We start from the raw sequence: 7,696 nt of genomic DNA, 5'->3' as shown, positions 1-7,696 counted from the left end.
TAAACTAATGCTGCAAACTAACACTACATTGGCTCTTCCAGTCTACAAACAGCCCTTCACCCTATGTGTTGACGCGAGTCAAGGCTACATGAAAGCCGTATTGACACAGCCTTTCGGGTCTAAAGACAGACCATTGGCATTTTACTCCAAACGCTTAGATGCGGTTGCAGCAGGTTTCCCCCAATGCCTACAGGCCTGTGCAGCAGCAGCGGAAGCTGTAAAAATGTCAGCAGAATTAGTGTTATGCCACCCACTCACTTTGAAAGTTCCACACTCAGTTTCATTGATACTGTTACAGACACCACTCCCCTTCCTGACACATGCTAGACACCTCACTCTAGTTTCACTTCTACTTTCACAACCAAATATCACATTGCAGAGATGTGGCCCTTTGAACCCGAGTACCCTCCTCCCGTCAGCTATGGATGGGGAACCACACTCATGCAAAGCCACAGTAGAGGAACAAACAAAACCAAGACATGATATTTCTCAAACGCCACTATCCAACTCAGTAACTGTATTTGTTGATGGTTCGGCGTCAAAAAACAGTACAGGGAGAAATAAGGTCGGCTATACTGTAGTTTTGACTGATAAAGTACTTGAAGCTAATGCACTTCCCCCAACATGTTCAGCCCAAGCGACAGAATTGTATGCTGTCATCAGAGCATGTGAATTGTACAAAGACAGATCATTGACGATATACACTGACAGCCAATATGTGTTCGGAGCGGTTCACCATCACTCCAAAGTATGGAAGAACAGGGGATTTAAAACATCGCAGGGCACCTCCCTAGCACACACAAACCTGTTATTACGATTATTAGATGGCGTACAGCTACCATCTGCTCTTGCACTATGTAAATGTAGAGCCCACCAAACTGACACCACCTTAGCTACAGTAGGAAATAGTTTAGCAGATGCAACAGCAAAGGCAGTAGCACAGAAACAACCTACATTGAAAATGATGGATCTCCTACTGATTGACGCAGATATACTATGTGATTCTCAAAAACATGCGCCGCTCTCAGAAGTAAAAGCCTGGCTCAATAGAGGAGCAATCCAGATTAATGATATCTACCACATCGACGATAAGCCCGTACTTCCAAAAAATTTATACAAAACAGCGGCATTGGTGAGCCACGGGAATACCCATGTCTCAACAGGAGGGATGGTACATATAATACATCAACATTTCTATACTATAAATTTTTCTGATTATGCAAAACACTTTTGTAGATCATGCCTCATCTGTTGCAAGCATAATTCCCAGGGCAACCTGAGACCAAAGAGAGGGCAGTTTCCGGTAGCAGAACACCCGTTTCAAATCATTCACATGGATTTTATAGAGCGGTCATGGTCACAGGGAAAAAAGTACTGTTTGGTAATAATTGATACGTTCTCGAAGTGGGTCGAAATATACCCAGTAAAACACTGTGATGTGATAACGGTGGCAAAATGTCTGGTAGGCAGTTATTTCCCTACATATGGCATTCCCCAAACCATCAGATCGGATAACGGTACCCATTTTGTAAATCAAACAATGGACCTGTGCTCACAAGCGCTAGGGTTTAAACTAAAGAATCATTGCGCATACCATCCTCAGAGTGCAGGATTAGTGGAAAGAACCAACGGTACCATAAAAACTAGGAAGAGACAGGGAGGCTATGGCCGGAATGCTTATCTCTGGTAAAATTGTGGATGAGAATCACGCCAACCCCAGCAGGTCTTACGCCGTTCGAAATAGTGCATGGTAGGCCTTTTCCCCTAGCCACAGAGATGAGTGACATAACAAAGGCACACAGGGAAACAACACTTGCAGATTGGATGAGCAAACTGCTGCGCACTCAAGAATTACAAAGACCCAGTAGTCCTTCGGAAGGACTGGAGCTCTCCCAGGTGGGATGGGCCGTATCAAGTGCTCCTCACGACCCGACAGCCATGAAGATAGCGGAGCGGCCATCGTGGATTCACAGGAGTCACTGCAAGCTCATTAAACCCCTACAGGAGCCAGTACAACCGACGGAGTAGCAGTGGAAGTCCGCTACAAAGGCGCGGTAACCAATAGGGTGCCGACGTCTCAACCCGGTGAAGAAACCAACTGATCTGCACTCACTTTTAGAATGGCTCACTGTAAGCGGTTCCTTGTGAAATGGCTTCTGGTCCCCCTGACTGTAGTCGGCGGAGTGCTCTTGTGGACGAGGTCGGCATCGGATAACACTCGCCGCGCCCCCAGGTGGACGCACGATGGCTCCCACTTGAGATCTCTTACAACTAACCACTCACATCCCTATATGCAGAATTACTGGTATCGCTACGTACATGACACAGTTACGAAGTCCAATGTTTCCAACTGTTACATATACTCACATATGCCCATACATGCGGAAGGTCCCACAATATTTGCTAAGCCCATGAATAAATCCCAGGCTAAATGTGCATCTTCGTTTGGAGGGGTTGGATATCAGCATTCTGGTATCACCATTAATGACACGAATCCCTATGCCCCAGGGCTTATTAATGGCACTTGTAATCTCCTGTTCTGGATCGACTTCAATGTCACTAAATCCAATTCCTTATTTCCATTCTCTGTTTTTATGAACAAGGACCCAGGAACATTTAACCATACAATGTGTTATGACCAGATGCATGGTACACGTCTTTTGGGTAACACCACGAACAGTGACCAAATTGCTGTTTCAGGTGAAGGTGCACCAGTCAACATGTCAGGCCCCAGCAATGGGTCCTATTGGGTGCAAGGTGTAGCCTGGTTAAGTGGTAGTCGTGCCTACTTTGTGCTGCCACCTAATTGGTATGGGATTTGCGCGCCCATCTTCATTTCAGATCATACCTTTATTGTATCAACCAGTTCTGTTTCAGGTTCCACTCGCAGACGATGTTCTACCACGCCAGCCCTACGGCCACATGACAGCGTGTGGGGTACTGATGTGCCCCCAGAGTTCAAACATTGGTCCACAGACCAGAAGGTTTTATTATCACTGTTCCCCTGGGTCGGGGTAGCAAAGAACACTTTACGCCTGGAAACCATTGAGTATCGTTTAGGGCTTTTTATTAATAATTCTATTGTAATTAATGAGCAACAAAATGCACAATTGGATGTCACGAGGCAGATGGTGATTCAAAACCGTATGGTGCTCGATATGTTAACAGCGGCCGAAGGGGGTGTTTGTGTTTTATTGAACAATACTTGTTGTACATACATTCCAGATAATGTCCATTCCCCTAATATGACTGAAGCCATGAACTGTCTCAGAGATCTTCGGAGAGCCATGGCCGTGGACTTTCACCCTGGCACATCTTGGTTTGATTGGCTATTTCGAGGGGGCTGGCTCGGACTATTCAAATTTCTTGTAATAATGGTTATCACATGTTTGATTTTTCTTTGTGTTCTTTCCATTTGCATTATACCATGTTGTAAAGCTGTGATTAGCAGAATGGTTGTTAATTCTTTTGTTGTAGCATACACTGCCCTGAGCCAACAAGAGTTCCTCGCTGACGAAGAACATGATGACGCCGTTGTTTAGTGATGCCGCCCACAGAAAATGTTTAGACAGGATGTGGATGGCGGATGTCGAATACACGGTTCATGATAAACAGGAGGGACTGTTGGGTTGAAATTGTATATACACTCACCTAAAGGATTATTAGGAACACCATACTAATATGGTGTTTGACCCCCTTTCGCCTTCAGAACTGCCTTAATTCTACGTGGCATTGATTCAACAAGGTGTTGAAAGCATTCTTTAGAAATGTTGGCCCATATTGATAGGATAGCATCTTGCAGTTGATGGAGATTTGTGGGATGCACATCCACGGCATGAAGCTCCCGTTCCACCACATCCCAAAGATGCTCTATTGGGTTGAGATCTGGTGACTGTGGGGGCCATTGTAGTACAGTGAACTCATTGTCATGTTCAAGAAACCAATTTGAAATGATTCGAGCTTTGTGACATGGTGCATTATCCTGCTGGAAGTAGCCATCAGAGGATGGGTACATGGTGGTCATAAAGGGATGGACATGGTCAGAAACAATGCTCAGGTAGGCCTTGGCATTTAAACGATGCCCAATTGGCACTAAGGGGCCTAAAGTGTGCCAAGAAAACATCCCCCACACCATTACACCACCACCACCAGCCTGCACAGTGGTAACAAGGCATGATGGATCCATGTTCTCATTCTGTTTACGCCAAATTCTGACTCTACCATTTGAATGTCTCAACAGAAATCGAGACTCATCAGACCAGGCAACATTTTTCCAGTCTTCAACTGTCCAATTTTGGTGAGCTCGTGCAAATTGTAGCCTCTTTTTCCTATTTGTAGTGGAGATGAGTGGTACCCGGTGGGGTCTTCTGCTGTTGTAGCCCATCCGCCTCAAGGTTGTGCGTGTTGTGGCTTCACAAATGCTTTGCTGCATACCTCGGTTGTAACGAGTGGTTATTTCAGTCAAAGTTGCTCTCCTATCAGCTTGAATCAGTCGGCTCATTCTCCTCTGACCTCTAGCATCAACAAGGCATTTTCGCCCACAGGACTGCCGCATACTGGATGTTTTTCCCTTTGCACACCATTCTTTGTAAACCCTAGAAATGGTTGTGCGTGAAAATCCCAGTAACTGAGCAGATTGTGAAATACTCAGACCGGCCCGTCTGGCACCAACAACCATGCCACGCTCAAAATTGCTTAAATCACCTTTCTTTCCCATTCTGACATTCAGTTTGGAGTTCAGGAGATTGTCTTGACCAGGACCACACCCCTAAATGCATTGAAGCAACTGCCATGTGATTGGTTGATTAGATAATTGCATTAATGAGAAATTGAACAGGTGTTCCTAATAATCTTTTAGGTGAGTGTATATTATCACTCACGTGTATTCTGAAGAATGCATAACTTGTTCCATGTAGCAACTGTGTAAATGCTTAACAGTAATTTTCCACCACGTGCAGCAGACGAGCCCACCTCTGACACGTTCTGTTGTTCCTGTTTCCACTCCCACATTCACATTGCTTCTATCCCATTGCTAATGTTGTTCACACCCACAATGTAACCTGATATCAGTATGTTTACCTTACAGTATAAATAAATCCTGTCAAGGAGCCACACCCTTGTAGCTCACACTGCAGATTGGTGTGGTTACACTTGCAGCAAGTAAAACAGCGCGTGTCTCATACTCTGTGGGCCGGCAGCCGGGGGAGCTGATCACTCTCCCCGACAACATATTTTGTAGAAACCCATTTAAAGTGAATAATTTTTTATTGGTGAATAAAATTTGCAATTCAGAATTCAGTCTTTTTTGCATCAATACTTTGGAGATTGTCCTCAATTTGCATAACACTTGCTGCAGAAGGCTCAGAGGGGAAGAGCACCATAATTTTAAGATTATATGGGCCAAAACTTAGAGATGGCATCCAATAATTTGTATGAGCCAAATTCTGTTTCTCCACTGAAATTGCATTTGTTAGCCAGTGTCTTCTCTGAAAACTTCATTCTTGGATGAAGAACACATCAGCAGTCGATCCCAGCAGCAGCCAATTCTTAACATGTATACAGCTAATACTAACTAGTTATGAAGATGCCATCTCTTAAGTGCTTGAGTAGTTTTGAGTAGGTTGCCTTCCAGGATAGAATCTGAAACTAGACCACAGGGTGAGTAATGACAGTAGCCAAGGATATTGCTGTTGGACTAGGACTAGGAGTGGGGATAGCTCAATATTAAGAGTTGGACAATAGGGTTGGGTCGATAGACTATGCCATCGTCCATCGCCGATGGCCGATAGACATCATGATGCTGAGCCGACATCGCGATCCTCCGCCCCACCCCGGCCGCAGCAGCAACCAGCTCACGAAAAACACACACTTAATCACACTATATAGCCAAATTAAATGCATGCTTTAAATTTTCGCATCTTTACTTATTTTATTATTATTATTATGAGTGCGAAGCGGCAGGGATGAGGATTAGCACCTCCAAGTCCGAGACCATGGTTCTCAGCCGGAAACGGGTGGTTTGCCCTCTTCGGGTTGGGGAAGACGTACTGCCTCAAGTGGAGGAGTTTAAGTATCTCAGGGTCTTGTTCACGAGTGAGGGTAGGCGAGATTGGGAGCTGGATAGACGAATCGGAGCGGCGTCTACAGTTTTGCAGGCGCTTAACCAGGTCCGTCATGGCTAAGAAAGAACTGAGCCGAAAAGCAAAGCTCTCGATCTATTGGTCCATCTTTGTCCCTACCCTCACTTATGGTCATGAGCTATGGGTAATGACCGAAAGAATGAGATCGCGAATACAGGCGGCCGAAATGAGGTTTCTCCGCAGGGTGTCTGGGCTCTCCCTTAGGGATAGGGTGAGAAGTTCGGATATCCGGGAGGGCCTCAGAGTAGAACCGCTGTTTCTTCACGTCGAAAGGAGCCAGTTGAGGTGGTTTGAACATCTGGTGCGGATGCCTCCTGGGCGGTTACCCGGAGAGGTTTTCCGTGCATGTCCTACCGGGAGGAGGCCCCGGGGCAGGCCCAGGACTCGCTGGAGGGATTATATCTCTCGGCTGGCCTGGGAACACCTCGGTGTCCCCCCCGAGGAGCTGGTGGAGGTAGCTGGGGAGAGGGAGGTCTGGGTGCCTCTCCTGAAGCTGCTGCCCCCGTGACCCGAACCCCGGACAAGCGGCAAATGATGGATGGATGGATGGAAATAATATCAAGGAAGTTGTTAGCGATCACAATACAAATTACAGTGAACTCCAAACGAATTACACAAACTAGTTCGTTTACATTAATAAATGAGGCATACAGAAACAGCAGAAAAAAAATTTTTTTAATTAAATTAGATTAGATAAACTACACCAAATATGCCTTTTTCATGGTTTTACCATAACGAACAGAACGTCTGCGCATCTTTTGCGTGGATAACTTGACCGCAAATCCTACACACCACTTCAGACGTATCTTGTGCCTGTCCTGTTTCATTCGGTCTAAAGCCAAAGTATTGCCAGAAAGGTGAATTCGCACCTTTTTTACCAACCAAGTTTGTCGACGCCATTATAACGACACAGATCACTGTGCCTATTGATGCCAGAGTTCCGCGGAAAAAGTGATTGACAGGTGGTAATTTGTGTGTAACTTATCTTTATTTATTTATGGTTTGGTTATGGGTAAAACAAAGACCATGTGGGTCAGGTAGTGGAAACGGTAGGCTACAATTAATTAATTCGTTATGAATTAATTATTTAACAACAACCATCCCTCCCCTCCCCAAAAACTTTGCATTCTGACACGGATGACCCTTGCTATCCATGCTTTTTTTCGACGCCATTGTTGTCATGAATAATTCCGTGGAGCGTCGAGTGGTCACATGACAAATTATGAGGCGCGTACATTTTAATTCTTTTTTATTGATAGGCGCGCATTTCTTTGCGCAGCTCTTCACCATTTTAGGCGCGTGATGGCGTGCACGCGCAATTGCGCACCTTAAAGGACAAGCCCTGATCACCCCCAGTCCACTTCTAGTTGGACAAGTATGGTGTCAGTCATCATTATCTTGTCATCACCAGGGCAACACAGGACACACCTGAAAAACAAGCAGACATGCTCTCTACAGGCACGTAACACTACTTGATTTGAGTGCAGACTTTGATACAGTCACACACAATATCCTGTTAGAGAGACTGGATTGTATTGAGACTACCGACACTTCCC

The sequence above is a fragment of the Paramormyrops kingsleyae genome, chromosome 5 (assembly GCF_048594095.1).
Source record: "Paramormyrops kingsleyae isolate MSU_618 chromosome 5, PKINGS_0.4, whole genome shotgun sequence".
NCBI lineage: Eukaryota > Metazoa > Chordata > Actinopteri > Osteoglossiformes > Mormyridae > Paramormyrops > Paramormyrops kingsleyae.
The sequence above is the reverse complement of the archived record's forward strand: the minus strand, read 5'-3'. Positions refer to the sequence as shown.